General features: G+C 39.6%; 1 pseudogene; it reads right to left on the bottom strand.

Moving 5' to 3' along the window:
- Positions 1-239: 239 nt before the first annotated feature.
- LOC102542601 (protein ILRUN pseudogene) lies at positions 240-17,488 on the bottom strand (annotated as a pseudogene).
- Positions 17,489-18,131: the final 643 nt, after the last annotated feature.

Here is an 18,131-nt window from a genome sequence, read left to right on the forward strand (position 1 = left end):
ACTTTGCTGCACGGATTTCTTCTTGGTTGCCTCAGCAGCGACCCTGTGACTCCGCATTCACGCGCGCACACTGAGTTCACTCAGAACTAGTCCACTCTGCGTCCTCCTCTTCTTCCAGGATCGGGGGTCAGAGCCAGGGGTCCGCGCGATGCGGTCTGCAATCCAGAGGAGCCCCCTGCCCTCCGCCCCAAAGTCAAGCCTTCTGCCTTTTGTTAATTTGTCCTCTTGCTGACACCTGTTTAGGACTGGCCGAACGGAGAAGGCCCGTGGAGCCCCTCGCTGCAAGTCGCCACTGGTAAGTCGTTTGCGTGACCGCCGGGGGACAGGTTCACAGAGTCCTGTGGGTCTGTTCTCGTCTTGCTCCGTCTGGTCAGGAGCAGGAGCCCATGTGTTTTTCCTGATCAGGTGGAACCCAGAACCTCCAGGGTCTTTTAAGTTGTTTTCATCTGATGGTCGGTTCTTTTGGGGAGAGGCCGGCGGATTGACGCTTCCTTCTACCCTGCGGTGTGGCTGTGTGTTGAACTCCGTTTCAGAAGACGACAGCCGCTGTGTTACCCCTAGAAGTCCGCCCACCTCCACGCTGAGGATGACCCAGATGACATCCCCCTATCCGCCACTGCCCCGGATACATTCCTGCTCTGCTGGGGCTGCACGTCTGGACGCTGCCGTCTGCAGTCTCCCGGGGCACCATCACCGCTTCACGTGTCCAACTGGTCCCCCCCCACCCCGACGTATTTAAGACAAACCCCTGGAGGCCAGGCCTCTGCCCCAGAATTCTGGATCCGCCACGTATCATAAAGTGAGCATCAGGAGGTACTGACTCTCCTTCCCCTATGGTGGCATTCTGAACTAGGGACGTAGAGGGCACACTGATGTTTGGGCTCTCGAAGTCCTAACAGGCCCCGACTGCTGCTTGTGGGTTCCAGTTGGTCACATCCAGGAAGAAGGACTCGGCGATGAGCACGTCCTTGTCGGTGCTGCCCAGGCAGCTGAACTTCTGCATCAGCCCGGGGTCCAGGTCCACGTCCACGCCCTCCGCGGCTGGGCCCGGGGGCCGGGAGGGGGCCCGCTGCCCGCTGGCACCTCGACCCCGCTCCTCTGGGGTAGGCCCCGGGCCTCTCACAGCCTCCCAGGGGAAAGCTCACCCAGGCACTCACTCACGCTCGGGCCTCCCCCCTCCAGGACCCCCACCCCCTACCCTCCCATCCCCCCACCCTCACCCCCAACCTCCTACCCTCCCATCCCCCCACCCTCACCCCCAACCTCCTACCCTCCCATCCCCCCACCCTCACCCCCAACCCCCTACCCTCCCATCCCCCCACCCTCACCCCAACCCCCTACCCTCCCATCCCCCCACCCTCACCCCCAACCCCCACCCTCCCATCCCCCCACTCTCACCCCCAACCCCCACCCTCCCATCCCCCCACCCTCACCCCAACCCCCACCCTCCCATCCCCCCACCCTCACCCCCAACCCCCTACCCTCCCATCCCCCCACCCTCACCCCCCCAACCCCCTACCCTCCCATCCCCCCACCCTCACCCCCCACCCCCTACCCTCCCATCCCCCCACCCTCACCCCCACCCCCTACCCTCCCATCCCCCCACCATCACCCCCAACCCCCACCCTCCCATCCCCCCACCCTCACCCCCAACCCCCACCCTCCCATCCCCCCACCCTCACCCCCAACCCCCTACCCTCCCATCCCCCCACCCTCACCCCCAACCCCCTACCCTCCCATCCCCCCACCCTCACCCCCAACCCCTACCCTCCCATCCCCCCACCCTCACCCCAACCCCCACCCTCCCATCCCCCCACCCTCACCCCCAACCCCTACCCTCCCATCCCCCCACCCTCACCCCCCCAACCTCCTACCCTCCCATCCCCCCACCCTCACCCCCAACCCCCTACCCTCCCATCCCCCCACCCTCACCCCCAACCCCCTACCCTCCCATCCCCCCACCCTCACCCCCAACCCACTACCCTCCCATCCCCCCACCCTCACCCCCAACCCCCACCCTCCCATCCCCCCACCTCCCACCGCCACCGCCTCCGCTTCTCCACCGCCTCGCCTCTTCGTCGTCTGTTTGAAGTTGCTACTTTTTGGTTCAGTGTTCACTTGATTGCTAGAAACGTGACTTGCACTTAAAACTAACGCCTTGTGATGTTTACTAAGATTTCAACATCACTGGCTAGTTACATCAAGGGAGACGTTCATCCGGAGAAACTGAAAGCAAAAGCAATCTTGAATGTGTTTTCTGACACGTCCCCAAAGTATTGTAAGTAAGAATCCTAAAAAGTGTGCTGTGTGCATAATGAATTAACTTGTTGAATGCCATTCTTTCTGTACTTGATAATGTCCTCTACGTTACGAAGCTTTGTAGATGTAACAACCTGAGAGAAAAAGCATAATCAAACACTTGAAAGTTTGTCTATTAGTTTCCAGATTAAATAAAATCAACCACTGTAGGTATGCAAAGTTAAACTTGAAAGCTATACGTGCCAATGTTCGTTGTGCAATTATATGCATAAATTAATACATATATTTATATGTGAGATGGATAAAACTTAAAAAACCCAACACAGTAAGCATTATGGGTATTTTTCCATTATTCATACATCTAATTTATATTCTTTAAGAGTTGCCTGATAAAAATATTTCACCCATCTAGTGACCAATTAATGACTTCTTGGTGTTTTCCAACCTCACACTATTATAAGTATCTTCGATATGAACAATTCAGTTTATGTCTCTTTAAATTATATTAATTTTTCAGGACAAATTATTGACTGAAATTGTAAATGCAAAGGTGATACATATTGTTTAGCGCCATTTTATAATTACTAGGCAATATTATTTCTAAGGGCTAATTTAATTTTTAAAGGGAACAAAACTTTATTAAAAATTATATTTTTCTGTACCATCTCATTATTGTAATACAGAATGAGAGCAGATCATTTTAAATATTTTTTTAAAAATGACAATGAAACGCTCACAAAATAAGGTGCATATATTTGGAAAGTGATTATGCTTCAGTATCAGCAGGACTTTCTGACTTGGGTAAAGTTGGAAACACAAGAGAAGGAAGCCAGGATGATTGGCAGGTGCTCATTCTGGCAGGAGGTAGAAGGGTAAGTAAATCATGTTGACTTGGTTTTATTTTAGAAAGCATGAAAGAAACAAGAGCAGTTCAAATGTAAATATGTTGCACTGAGAGAAACAACATAGGAGCAGAGAAGCGCCTTACTGGCAATTGGTGAGGAAAATGGATGCTCACATTTGGAGAGAGTTACCAACTAGAGACAGAGTTAAGGGGGCCAGCATCTTTTCCGTAGCTGAAGTCCCTCCTGTATATTTGTAAGAGTAAAACGAATTGCATTGTTGCAACAGCTGTACTAAATAACAGAAATCTGTTCTCCTTTCACGAAGAATAGCAATATTATGTCAGTTGTGTCTCTGTGGCTTTTATTAAAGAAAGAAATAAACTTAGCTTTGTATTCGGGGGAAAAATACAGGGGCAAATTGAAGCCCAGGGGCAAATTAGATTGCTCAGGAATAAGTGTACAATGAGAAGAGGTCTGAGATCCAAATCCCCCAATAAAGGTGCATCCATTTAAAGACAAGATCATGACAGAAAAAAGGAGAGGAAGCAGAAAAATTGAGCCAATCAAAAAAAATGATGGAACTATTTTAAGCCACACACCGCAGAAAAAGCAGTATTAGAACTAAAATCAGCAGGATGTCTGTGGATTATGAGAATGGAAATTAGATTGCAAAGGGCCGAAGGATAAACAAAAGGAAAATAAGTGGAGACAAGCAGAGACCAGGCTCTCCTGGAGCAGAGGAGAAATGCTTATAAGAAAATATGGCCCAAAGAGTATTTATTTATTTTCAGAATAGTGATAATTAAGTAAGTTTAAAAGCTGATGAAAAGGAGCCAGGAGAAAGGGAAAAGGAAGTTTCCAAAGAAAAGTGGGCTAATTCAAAGGAAGTATAAGGGGTAGACAGACTTGACTTTTCTGAATGAATGTCTCAACTGGATGGAAAGGTGATCAAGAATGTCTGGGATGCAGACACAATTTAGGGGGTGATGTATCACAATTTGAAGGCAATTGTCTCTCAGGACCTTGCAAAATTGAATATGCCTTTGTAGAATATCCCCTTGTGGAGTACACCTTCCTATCTCACATCGACCCCAACAAATTTCAATTCCAACGTTTAAAACAGTAAGGAATCGAGCCAGAGCTCTGCCAGATGTCTCCTTATTGCAAGGAGAGCAAATTCCATAATCTGGGCAATTTGAGAAAACAAACAGCAGTCAGTCTTTATTATTTTGAAAAAAACGTTTGTAAACAAATCTTTCCAGCTAGGTCAATAATGTTACCAGAAAGGCTATTATGGTATTTAGAAATAGATCTATTATTTATCTGATTGTGTGTGTGTGTGTGTGTGTGTGTGTGTGTGTGTGTTTTCTTTGTCTTGCAAGTATATTTGCTTAGGAACCAACATTTGTTTCTTAAAGCATTTCTCTGCCCCTGCCCTGTCAGTTTCCATTTGAAAACACAATGCTCTGCCCAAACAGCACAATTAGCTTCCCATGAAAGAATGAATATACAGATAGGCGTGGACAGACGATACATAACAATGGAATTCTATTCACAACTTCTGCAACAATCAGCCAAAAGAAGGCAGAATTTGGTAAATGAATGCCAACTTCCTTATTTTGCACTCCTATTTTCAGCTCAAGAGCAATCAGAGAATGCCAAATATGGTCTCCAAACCAGTAACATATGATGCTCCATTTCTGCTTTGCTTTACCTCTAGCTTCCCCAAGCCAGCAATCTCCAGTCTTAGCATCCTTGAACCCTTCCTTTTTTTTTTTTTGACTTATAAATCTGTACCATTCCCCTATATGACTTTGAATCTTTGCCAAACACAAATAATAGTGGTTTATTCCTATAAATAGCCTCTGCTTTTTTCCTAATTTGAGTGGTTTTTGTTTATTCCTACACCATTAACTGAGTTAGAAGGTGAAGACTTAGACTCTGGTGAAGGTAGCTCAGAGGTTCAAATTAAAACATAACCGCTCTGCTTCATTAAAAGAGAAAATGACAACCTTGCTCCATGAGATCACATTTTGCACCTTTAAATTTACAAGGGGATTGCCACCAAATGGCTTGCACTTTGCAAAACAGCTTTACATGGTAATAAACTCTCACCGTCTATATTTAACTATTTCAAATTCAGGCTTACTGGAATTTATTCAATACATATATTACATATCATGTGTAAACAGTATGTTTGGGATGAAAACTTTCTTGTTTTATAATTTAAAGTGTTTAGGGCAATGCTTTGCAACTTTGAATGTGCCTGTGAGTCACCAGGGGATCATGTTAGATGCAAACGAACTCCTGAGGTATGCTGGAGCTTGGCATAGTGAAGACGCAGGGTGTTAAGGTTGCTTGTACAGATACCTGCTTACAGACAAAGTGAACAGACAAGAATGAAAAAAAAAAACAACTGGTCAGCACATTTAGTTTGATAAATACCCTCACTTGAAAGCCAGGAAGAAACTGAGTCAGTTGAATGTTGTGATGAGCTTAGTATCTGTCAAGTCAGAGTCCCCACAAGACTGCCTTCATGCTGACACCGGCTTCAAGTGAAGAGAGGAGGCTTAGAAGAAAAAGAGTGCCCCGGGAATATGACAGCAGACCCTCGTGCCCTGTGAGAGGCGGTCTCACACCCCGTTCCTGGCGGCACGTGGAGGAGGTGATGGCCTCCGTGAGGCCAACAGCCAGAATTTAGGAGAAACTTTATCAAAGGTTCCTCATTCACCGTTGTGCTTCAGTAATCTCCTTCGGGGATGACAAACCACACCACACCTGGTGGCTTTAAACAACAACATTTGTTTAGCGACAGACTACTAACACAGGATGAGCGTCTTGTCGTCTATTTTATTCGGAGCCATTAATAGGCGTCTTGGAAAGAAAGCTCGTTGACTTTCAGGGACCGTGTAGATCTGGACATGGTGGTGTCAGCTCTCTGTGGGGACAAGGTGCACAGCAGATTACACGATCAGGTGGCCTTATTTTCCTGGTACTGCATGAGATTCCTGGATTCCTGTGCTGCCCTGGAGAGAAGAACCCCTACCAAAAAAAAAAAAAAAAAAGCAAAAAGGAGAGAAAGGAGAAGAAAGAAAAGGAATAAGAAAGGCTGAGATTAAAATTTTTAACTGAATGGTAACTATGACAATAGTAACACAATACAGTGACGTGACAGCTCTTGCTGTTACAAATAGGATTTCCCAGCACTTGGCTTTGGTCTCTTATACGTGTGAGTATCATTTGTTTTTTTTCAGTCAGCTTAGTAATGTTATAGTAATACTGCCATTTTCTTAAATTACTGCAGGAAAAACATAGGACAACCATCACCATAATGCAGTGGGGGGTGGGGGTGGGGTAAAGGCGAATGCCTTTCTGGCTCTGTGACAAATTCTTGACCTGCCTTTACTCGTTTCATCCTCTCAGTATTCTGTACAGAGTCAAACATTATCTTCGTTTTTTTAAAGATGAAACCGAGCTTTGAAGAAGATTCTTAGGGCCATTCTCAGAGTCCATTCTCATGACCATCACACTTCATGGCTACATAAATGAATTAAAGTAGCATTTTTTCATCATAATAATTCAACCTAGAGAAGATTTAATGCACCAATCAGGAGTCTCAGTAGGAGCTGGAATCTCGCTCAGAGTAAAAATCTTACGTCAAAAACGAATTTTAGTTTTGCACTCATTTATTTAATGTATTCCCCACTTGGGAAATTTCTCAGTCTTGGTTTACTAATCGTACATCTAAATCATGAACTTCACCCTTCCACTAATAGATTTCAAGGGTTTTCCTCTGTTGCTGTTTTTTGTTTTCATCGTCACTATTGTGCCACATCATGGTAATATGAAAATTCAAGTGCTTAGTGTTAAAAATCACCATGTGTATAATTATCTTGTAACAGATGTTTTAACCTATAGAACATCAAATGATGTCTACATATTTCCCTCATTATTTGCTCTCCTGAAGCTAAACATAAAAAAAGAAGCCATCAAATTAAGATTCATCTGCAGTGCCTATAAGTTTGGGTGAACTTTTCTTTTTCAAGGGTACTCAAATACCCCTCGGATTCTTGCTGGTCAGCAAGGAATCTTCTTTACTCACTTGTAAGCTGGACCCTGTAAGTTAGGTACCAAGCCAGCTTTCCCAAGAGATGTTTGAAAACACTGGTTTCATAAAGTCAACTTTTAATTCCTTAAAAGTGGCAAGTCATGCCTGAGTAAGCAAACATTATTCTCAAACATGACATTCTGGGCAAGGTCTTGATTGTATAATCAATTTTCCAATTGCTAAAAAGAAGGATAACTTTTACTGAAGTTGCAACTTCTTAATGCAAATCAGTATACTGCCATGCAAAGTAAGAAGATTGAATACAAGTTTCTGAATTGTGGGGTGTCCATGTTTGGGGGAAGAGTCAGTAAGAATAATATTATATCATTTAAAAATTTTCCTTACAGTTTACAAAAGCAGATTCTACCAAATTTGCTGTAAATCTGTAAATGACTGACTTAAAATGACTGTGGCTAAGTTATAACTGGTAATTTTCAAACGTGAGGATTCTTATGAGCGTTCATAACAAGAATAATGCAACTGACAAGGAAATGGTTGTTTCTGGGACATGCAAAACTGATAATAATGTTAATCAAAAGGGAAAGTTTTAGACAGAATGTCTATAAGCACACTAATTAAGCATATTTTCAAAAAAGACAGTGGATGACACATCCCATATATAAAAATGAATGAACATAATTGTTACAAGGAAAAATATTGACATGTAACATATAATAATTGTGAGATATAATATATATTATACCATGAATGAAAGAAGAATACCAAATACAGAGATTCAGTGAATTTGGAGTAGGTTTTAGATATCTGTATATTTATAAAACGCCATAGGTTAAGTCTGAGGTACCTGCTCATCTGAGGCCCACTGGCCTGGAAGATGTTAGATTCAAAATGAAAGAGAAAGGTGACGCCAAGTAAGCATTTTAAATAAAATTTTAAATTATGACTAATAATGCTTACGCCATTACATGAAATCATTTGGCAAAGCACCACCAGGACTCTAAAAATACAGAAAAAACTAAACAGAACTATTTCAGACTATTTTAGTGTTACTTCTAATGTCATAACATATGGAAAATGAGGGCATTGACAAACTCCCAGGGACGGCTCATGAAATGCACACTTCCTGAAATGTTTGCGTTAATGACATTTGACTTGAGCAAATTTAACTGACATACGACTATTTCTGCTGATTTGACAGCTCTTCCCACAAAACTCATCAATAGTAATATGTCCAAACCCCCCCCGACTTTTAGCACTCCTCTTTTCATAATGTGAAAGAACAAATCTTCGTGAATTATCAGATACCTTCTGGAGACTCTCTGAGTTTCAGGGGCAAAAGGTATTCTGAAATTTTTTTTTTTACTAATTTTTATCATATTTTATATCTGCTTTTAAGAAGGTGTAAATTTTAAAAGAAAGGATGTTGTCAAAGGAAATTTGGAAACTTAATTAAAATGAGATCATGGATGACTGGGGGGGGCGGAATCTGGTTACGTATTTAATCAAAGTAACAATAAATATCTATAAATAAACACGGAAGATCATATGATTGTTTTGAAAAAAAGCCCTTCGGTCTTTCATAAATAAGAAGCTTTTGTTTGTTTTCTTAAATAATAAAAGGGATAATAATGACAACATAAGCAGAAAAAAATTATTTCAGTGTATCACAGAATGTTCTCTGGGAAGTTTGCACAGAAAATGAAATAATCATTTGTAGTAGGTGGGATTCTAAAGATATTTCTGCAAGGTTCCTGTTCCCTAGGAATCAATCAAGTACAAATCTAGATACTTCTGTAAAGGAACTGTCCAGATGTAACTAAGGCTGATGTAAATTAAGCAGAATTTAAACAGATTTTCCTGCGCTATCAGGGTGGCCTCAGTATAGGTGGTCCTATGAACCCTTGGAAGTAGAGGAGGAAAGAAGAGAAGGGTACAAAGATGAGGTAAAAATGGGGGCCAGAGAAAATATAATAAAATAAAATTTAAAATAAAGTAAAATGAAAAGGGGAATAAAAAAGCTGGCTGTGAAGCTAGGTAAGGGTGTCATGAGCCAAAGAATGTGGGTGGCCTCCAGGAACTGAGGCCTAGGAACTGAGAAACACCTTCAGCTGACTTCCAGAAAGGAAACAGAACTCAGTACTACAATGACAAGAAACCAGTTTTGGCCAAAAACCAATCAGTGATAAACTTAAAAGCTGCTTCTCCCCATGCTCTTGGATTGGAAGAATTAATATTGTTAAAATGGCCACACTGCCCAAGGTGCAATCTACAGATTTAATGTGATCCCTATCAAATTACCCAAGACATTTTTCACAGAACTAGAACAAATTATCCTGAGATTTATGTGGAACCAGAAAAGACCCAGAATTGTCAAAGCATTACTGAAGAAAAAGAATGAAGCTGAAGGAGTAACCCTCCCAGAATTCAGACCATACTCCAGAGCTACAGTCATCAAAAACAGCATGGTTTGGTACAAAAACAGACAAATGGACCAATGGAACAGAATAGAGAGCCCAGAAATAAACCCACAAATTTTTCATCAATTAATCTTTGGCAAAGGAGACAATGGAGTAAAGATAATCTCTTCAGCAAATGGTGCTGGGAAAACTGGACAGCTGCATGCAAATCAGTGAAGTTAGAACACTCCCTCACTCCCTACACAAAAATAAACTCAAAGTGGCCTAAAGACTTACACATAAGAGAAGACACTATAAACCTCTTAGAAGAAAACGTAGACAAAACATTCTCTGATATAGATCTCAGCAATGTTCTCCTAGGGCAGTCTACCCAAGCAAAAGAAATAAAAGTGAAAATAAACAAATGGGACTTAATTAAGCTTATAAGCTTTTGCATAGCAAAGGAAAACATAAGCAAAACAAAACTTCAACTTACGGAATGGGAGAAAACATTTGCAAAACATGAGACTGATCAGGGCTTAATTTCCAGAATATATAAACAACTCATACAACTTAGTAAGGAAAAAAAAACCCACCCAATCCAAAAATGGGCAGAAGAACTAAACAAACAATTCTCTAGTGAAAATATACAAATGGCCAACAGGCACATGAAAAAATGCTCAGTATCACTAATTATCAGAGAAATGCAAATCAAAACTACAATGAGGTATCAGAATGGTCATCATTAAAAAGTCCACAAATGATAAATGCTGGAGAGGGTGCAGAGAAAAAGGAACCCTCTTACACTGTTCGTGGGAATGGAGTTTGGTGCAGCCATTATGGAACACAGTATGGAGATTCCTCAAAAGACTAAAAATAGACTTAGCATATGATCCAGCAATCCCACTCCTGGGCATATATCCAGAGGGAACCTTAATTCAAAAAGATATACGCACCCCACTGTTCATAGCAGCACTATTTACAACAGCCAAGACATGGAAACAACCTAAATATCCACCCACAGAAGACTAGATAAAGAAGCTGTGGTACATTTATACAATGGAATACTACTCAGCCATAAAAAAGAATAAAATAATGCCATTTGCAGCAAAATGGATGGACCTGGAGTTGTCATTCTAAGTGAAGTAAGCCGGAAAGAGAAAAAAAGAAATACCATATGATTTCACTGATATATGGAATCTAAAAAACAAAACAAAACAAAACAAAAGACAAGCAAGCATATTTGCAAAATAGAAACAGTTTCACAGACAAAGAACAAACTTGTGGTTACCGGGGTCGGGGGTGGGGGTGTGAGGGGATAAACTGGGAGTTCTGTATTTGTAGATACTAATATATATAGAATAGATAACTAACAAATTCATGCTATATAATACAGGAAACTATATTCAATATCTTACAGTAATTTATGATGAAAAAGAATATGAAAATGAGTATATGTATGTTCATGTATGACTGAAGCACTGGGCTATGCACCAGAAATTGACACAACACTATAAACTGACTATACGTCAATAAATATATATATACACACACAAAAGGAAGAAAACACCTGATACTTTCCTGGGCTCTCCAACCCTGCCAGCACCTTGATTTTGGCCTGTAAGAATCTAAGTCAACAGCTGGATAAGCCATGCTGTACCTGGACTTCTGACTTACAGAACTGGGCGATAATAAATGAATGGGTGTTCATTACTTTAAGCCTCTAAGTTGGTGGTAATTTGCTATCATGAATAGCAAGCAAGAGACTAGTGTCCTGTTCATATTGTAGGCAAGGCAATAAACCTTAAACCAAGGAAACAAGTGCATCGTAATTTAGCATCTTTGCCAAGATGTTAACCCCTTTCATGATTATTCAAACTATGGCAAATAAATCAAGGCAAATAAATTTACTTTCCAAGTTTTGTCTTTCATTATGCCCTTTCATGTTTCAAAACTAAGTGACACTTTATGTCTGATTTCAGGAGCCCTGTGAGACCAGAATTAACTTTCTGGCAATACTAAGATGTTATTAACATAAAAAGTGTTCACTGTTGCTATTTTAAAATAAATCAATAAATAAAATAAAAAAATTTCTCAATTTCAGTTTTGAACCACTTATGTTAATGATCAGTTTTAACCAAAGTAACTAACTTCTATTTTACAGAAGAAACTGGAAATCAGACAGCTTTGAATTCTACATCATACATCAGCATTTTGACAATAGTAGGGCTTTGCATAACAGCGTAAAACTTCAAACATTTCTTCTAAAACTTCTCTACGTGGTGAAAATGAATACATTTATTAACATGTCTCAAAGATATAGCTTCTCTGTAGCATATAAATTAGAGAGCAAAAGTATGTAAATCTAAAATTATGCAAAATACTCAAACTACTTAGAAATGACCTAAATGCCCAATGATTACTCATGAAATAGCTCAGCTAAATATCAGTACAAGTTACTGATAAGTTACTCAAAGATATTAAAAATTATATTCAAGCCCTGTGGTACACAAGGAAAAAATAAAAAGCATTAGAAATGCGAAAAATGAAACAAAATTATCATTAAACTTAAATAATATGATTATAATTTATCATTTGGAAGTAGTTCTCTATATGAAGCAGGAGTCATCTCAAATTTTTAGTTTTATAAAAAGCAAAACCTCATTTGACCTTAGGAACAAACACTAGCATTTAAAACATTAATAGATATTATGGAAAAATCAGAGGTAATTTTTCTGACTTTAATTCAGCTAGATTCTTTTTGAGTGTTTTTTTAATAAGTAGGAAATATTAAAGTAAAAGAACACTTTAAAAAATTTTAAATATACTGAAGGACTGACATCAGTGAAAAATGTCAGTTAGGCTCCAAAATTCCACTCCTCCGTTAAAGAAATGATAACACTGGCAAAAATTGCCAGAGTGAATTTGTTTTAGAGCCCTGAAGACTAACCAAAAGTTTGCAAAAGACATGGAAGCAAACTATCCATCAACAGACAAGTGGATAAAGAAGATGTGATATATATAAAAAGAATGAAATGATGCCTTTTGCAGCATCATGGATGGAACTAGGGATTATATTAAGTGAAGTAAGCCGGACAAAGACAAATATTATGTAATATTACTTATACGTGGAATCTAAAAATATGATGCAAATGAACTTATTTACAAAACAAAAATAGACTCACAGACATAGAAAACAAACTTATGGTTACCAAAGAGAAAAGCAGGGGGCAGGGTGGGCAAGGATAAATTAGGGGTATAGGATTACCAGACACACACTACTGTGTATAAAAGAGATAAGCAATAAGAACCTACTGTGTAGCACAGGGAATGATATTCAATATCTTGTAATAGCCCAGAATGGGAAAAAAAATCTGACAAAGAATACACACACACACACCCCTAAATCACTTTGCTGTACACCCGAAACTAACACAACGTTGCAAATTAACTGTAATTCAATTATAAAAATGGTTAATTGTAAAATATATATTATGTATCTGGTAATTTTAAAGGACTGAGTAGAGTGCATTTTCCTGGGGCCTGAAGACAATGATGGAAATGTTGCGGCATCTGTGATGAAGGAACTTCAGCTAAAATGGGCACACTGAGACTTGACCTTGATTACAGAAATGAGTGTTCCCGCTAGGCTTCCTGGTCTTTATGAAACTAAATGCCAATGATGTGGGAAGTCGCTGTCTGTCACAGTCTGCATTGTCTGCAATTTACTTACTCACAGCACGTTTTTCTGAAAATCAGAGGTTCTATGATTAGAAGAAGTTTAATGATGTCTACAGCTGTCTCACTGGATGCTCACAGCAGACATTTATGTAAGCAAGAAGGTCTTAGATTCATCTCAGAGGTAAATATTCCAGTTCAGGAATAAGAAAACTTTGGTTCAACGTAATTTGCATTAAAATAATTAAGCACACATGACCTGATGAGAGCGGACATTTTTTTAAAATTCTGAAGTTAATGAAACATGGCTAAGCTTTTTCTCATGATATTGATTTCAGGACCCAAACTTGTTTCTTAAATCTTGTTAAATTATTGCTTGTAAACAAAAATGACCTTTCTACAGTGTAATGAATTCAGACATAGCAAGATTCATTAATGACCCATTCTGTGGTGTCTCTTTTCATATGCATAATTTTATCCAAATAATTTTAAAAAGGTAACAGATCTTAGATAGTTACCAAATTCAAGGACTGAGTGTATAGAATGCTTGAAATGCTTAAAAGAATGGCATTGGATCAGAAAGTGCAGAATCACTGATAATTACATAATCAGCCATAGTTATGTCATGTTGCCAACAACTGTAGACAACTCGAAGGGTAACTGTTTAATAAATGTTTGTTGAATCAAGGTCATGATAATAAAGAAACGGGATGAGCTAATATTTCATCACAGTGACCCATCCCCCCACCCTCCGCTCCATGCATGCAACATCTCTTGCATTTTAGCAAATATCGCTTTATTCAGAGCACTCATGTGTTCAGAATGACTCCAAGTTTGACTGATGGATATCATGCAAGTCTCAAAATACAAGGATATGTGCAACAAGACCACACTTATGTTAATTTATTAAGTACCTCTCCACAGATAAAGTATTGTTCTAAACACTTATCTGTGTGATTTCATTTAATCCTCCGAGGCAGATACAATTGTTTTTTTCCAGCTTATGGAAGACAAACCTGAGATACAGAGAATTTGAGAGCTTGCTTGAAAACACAGCTACAAAGTGGTAGAGATTTGGTTTGAATCCAGGTATCCCACATCCAGTCCTATGATGTTAATAACTACTCTACCCTGGTGTGCATCTGTGCAGAAATATTCCCAAGAAATACTCTGTCCTGTAAGGGCTATGAAACACCGTGTAGCTATTAACACATTTAAACTGACATGGAAGTATATTCAAAATAGGACATATTTAAAAAACCAAGCCATCCATGGAACAGAAGACTATTTATGTAAATATAATTGCATGTAATAGACCCAGTGGTGTTCATGGGGGTGTGTGTGTGTGTGCATGCGCGTGTGTGCACGCACACATGTGCGCCATAAAATGTTAACTCAGCAGGCCTGAGTTGATCAAATCCTTCATATTCCAGTGGAAGCTCCTCAGCTGTCTTCTGGGAGATAAGCTCTAAGCCTTTGGAATATCCTGCCTGAGGAGAGTCCTTGTTTGCTTGGGGCCTTGGCCCATGCCAGACAGTGTGTGCTCGTGATGTGATTTACTTGGGGGCTTTGGGCTAGGTGGCGCCATTTTTTTACCCCTGGAGGCACTGGGGACCGAGTTACCAAGGCCAGCTGTGCAGGTGCTCCAGGCCAATGTGAACAGATCGCTCCAAATTTCCAAGCACCAAGGCTTGGCTGACAGCACTGTATTCCTGCTGCCATACATCCTTGCTGGGAGAATTGGGAGAGGGCAACCGGAGGCTTGCTCCTAGACTCTCCTGAACTCTGACCTATGCGCCTTTTACCTTTGCTGATTTCAGTCCGTCCTTTCACTGTAATAAATTATAACTGTGAGCAAAACGACTTTGATGAGTTCTTTCAGGTCTTTTAGCAGATTGTTGAACTTGAGGATGGTCTGACCCCTGACCAAGAGAATCTCAGTAAGATTAATGATGAGCTCCTCTTCAGAAGTAATGAAGGGCAGAAGGCTTTGCAAAGACATATGCAAAGTGCTGAAAGAAAAACGTATCAGCCAAGACCCCTATGTCGAGCAAAACTTTCAAAATGAAGGGAGAGACATTCCTCGATAATCAAGGGCCTTTAGTGAGGCTTCCCAGGTTTTTTCCTCCTGCACTGGCCATGATTTGGCCCACATTAACATCTTAGGTCTCAGCAGAGGGCTGTTGTCACCTCACTTACACAGAAAGTGCCAGCTGGGTTGCAAATCACCCCCATTTTATACTTAGAAAAGTACATAGCTTATGTCACATTTTCCAGGGAACTATGCCCAAGAAATCCAGAGATTTGTGATCTTTTTTTAAACCAGGAGCAATTTTAAGCAACATTACATATCGTGCTGAATGCATCTGATACAAAAGGAATCTACTGTTTATCGTGTTTATAAGTAGCATGTTTATAAGACAATAAGATTGCGTCACCTGCCTTCTTTCCCATGGATTTCCCCAAAACAGGAGAAACAGCTCGTAAGCAAGCCTGCATCTCAGCTGCTTCCTTTTCAGACTGCTGGAATGTTGATGCCCAATTATTCACAAAAACACTCATCGGAGCCTTGGACAGAAAGTGAACATGCTGCAAATATGGAGAAAAAGAGCAGAACCATTAGTGCTGGTAATTGTTCAACTAAATTCTTCTCACATCAGTGGAAGAATAGATTTCTTAGCACTTGCAGAATCTAAGCATATTATAGATGCATACTGTAAGTGATTCAATGAAAACGTTTTCATTTCACTGAAAACTCACTGAAAACAATGCAAGACCTTTGCAAAATTAAAACTCTGGTTCTGCTGGTCACTGTAATTATCTTACTCTGGAACACTATGTGTAATTGAGTTTTGAAATGAAGTCAGTAGAGCAAGTCTGTCAAAATCAATTCAATTGATTTTCGTTTATGCAGATGCATTGAGTTCTACAGTGGCTGGACTTCTTTGTTGAATGGATTAGTTTCCAGTTGCAGGCCAATTTTTCACAGTTTAAATCTTGCACACCTTCTCTAATACTTTCTGTAGATACGTCAAAAACTTGCCTGAACAAATAATAAAGCAGATATGCTTACACTCTTGTTAAGTAATTAGCTCTCAAATCAAAATATTAAGAGTTAACTCTTGTAAAATGGAGTTCTAAAAAAATACAGAGAACTCTAATAGAACGTTTCCAAAAATATAGAATGTTTATGTAAACATAAAATAGGAGATAGACCAAAATGTTTACTACCAATGGCTGTGGCCTAGAATTGCCAGAGGCCATTCTGAGACCAAATCAAATAAAAATTAAAATTAAAAGAATATTTAAAAAATTTTAAAAGTCTTCATATAAAAAGAATAGAATTTTTTAAAAAAGGAGAAGGAACCTGGTTACTAAGTTTACACCCTTGGATTTTAATGTTTCTGAAGCTGAATGTATCACTCTTGAACATCTAAATTAAGTAAATATAAATTCCATTTGTTTCCCATAAACTCACTTGAATTTTGTTTCTCTTGCCTTCAAAGAGTTCTGACATATACACAGAATACTTTTGACTTTTATGGCATTGTATGCAATAGATTATGTTTAGAATATTGAAATTATTTATTTCAATGGAATTTTGCAGTGGAATTTTCATCATTACAATGTGCTTTTGCTGTATTTATTCTGATGTTGAAAAGGACAAGTGCATTAAATACTGAGCATCATGCATTTTTACAAGACTTTAGAATGCCAGATCATTTGCCAATACTGTGATTACTTAATACTGATTTAATATAGTAAAATGAGACCGGAGAAAAATAAGGTTATAACCATTGGAAATAACATAACATCCTCATTTATGTAAGTAATGCATACGTCTTGAAAAAGTCAATAAATATATGTCTTTCTTGAAACTGAGGTGTGTTTTACAATCAATATGTGTGTTTGAAGGGATTATTTCTTATTCACTCCTCTGTTCCTTTACAACTGTGATTAACTTGGTCGTGTCCTTGTCATAAATGCTGTCTTCAAAATCAGAGAACTTGATATTCCCTGTAAAGGTGATATGGCTTCTGCAAGACTGAGAACTACTGACAAAATATCAGCATGAGAACTTTGGAAAGATAAGAAATTTCAGGCTAGTGAGAAGCATATGTTGACCGCTAACAATATGCTGGAGAATGGGATCGAGACCCTCTCTGTAGTAACTTGTTCCCGTCTCACAGCAGCGTTACCGGAGGGATGTTGTTCTCACAACTGGGGTTATTAGCTCCCATGCTGCCAATGAGTGAAGTGAAGTTTGGGGCACCTAAGTGTCTCGCCTGAGTTTACAGACCTCAGAGCAGAGCAAGTAGTCAAATTCAAGTCCGTGTGACTTCCGGATCAGCAGGGCTGAACTGGAGTTAGATCTTGGTTAGCCTTGTTTGCGTGCAGGTTCTACTACATGACGTTGCATAACTTGCTCAGCTTCTCTGTGTCTCAGTTTTCTTATTTATGTGATGGTAATAATAACATGAGGACCACATAAATTAATACATGGAAAGTACTTCGCGCAATGCCTGAAAAAAATCAGCCTTCCAGGTTCTGTGTTGTGTACCTGGAATTTGATGGGTTTTCAAGAAATGGTTGAGGAATAATAATAATAATAATAATAATAATAATAATAAATTTATTATTATAATATTATATTATGAAAATTTAATGAAATACAATTGACAGAAGTTGCCAAATTCTCTTTTTATAAAATAAAAGCTTTTGGGAAAAAGTCAATAGATATGTAGATGAAATTACTTATGTTTACATATTCCAATGCATTGATTTTACATCTGTAAAATTAATCACTAACGATCTAGCATAAAATCTTAAATCATCTGAGATGGAACGAAGGGGCAATAAAAAGTAATTTTTTAAATACCTTAC

This window comes from Vicugna pacos, chromosome 31, assembly GCF_048564905.1.
Source record: "Vicugna pacos chromosome 31, VicPac4, whole genome shotgun sequence".
NCBI lineage: Eukaryota > Metazoa > Chordata > Mammalia > Artiodactyla > Camelidae > Vicugna > Vicugna pacos.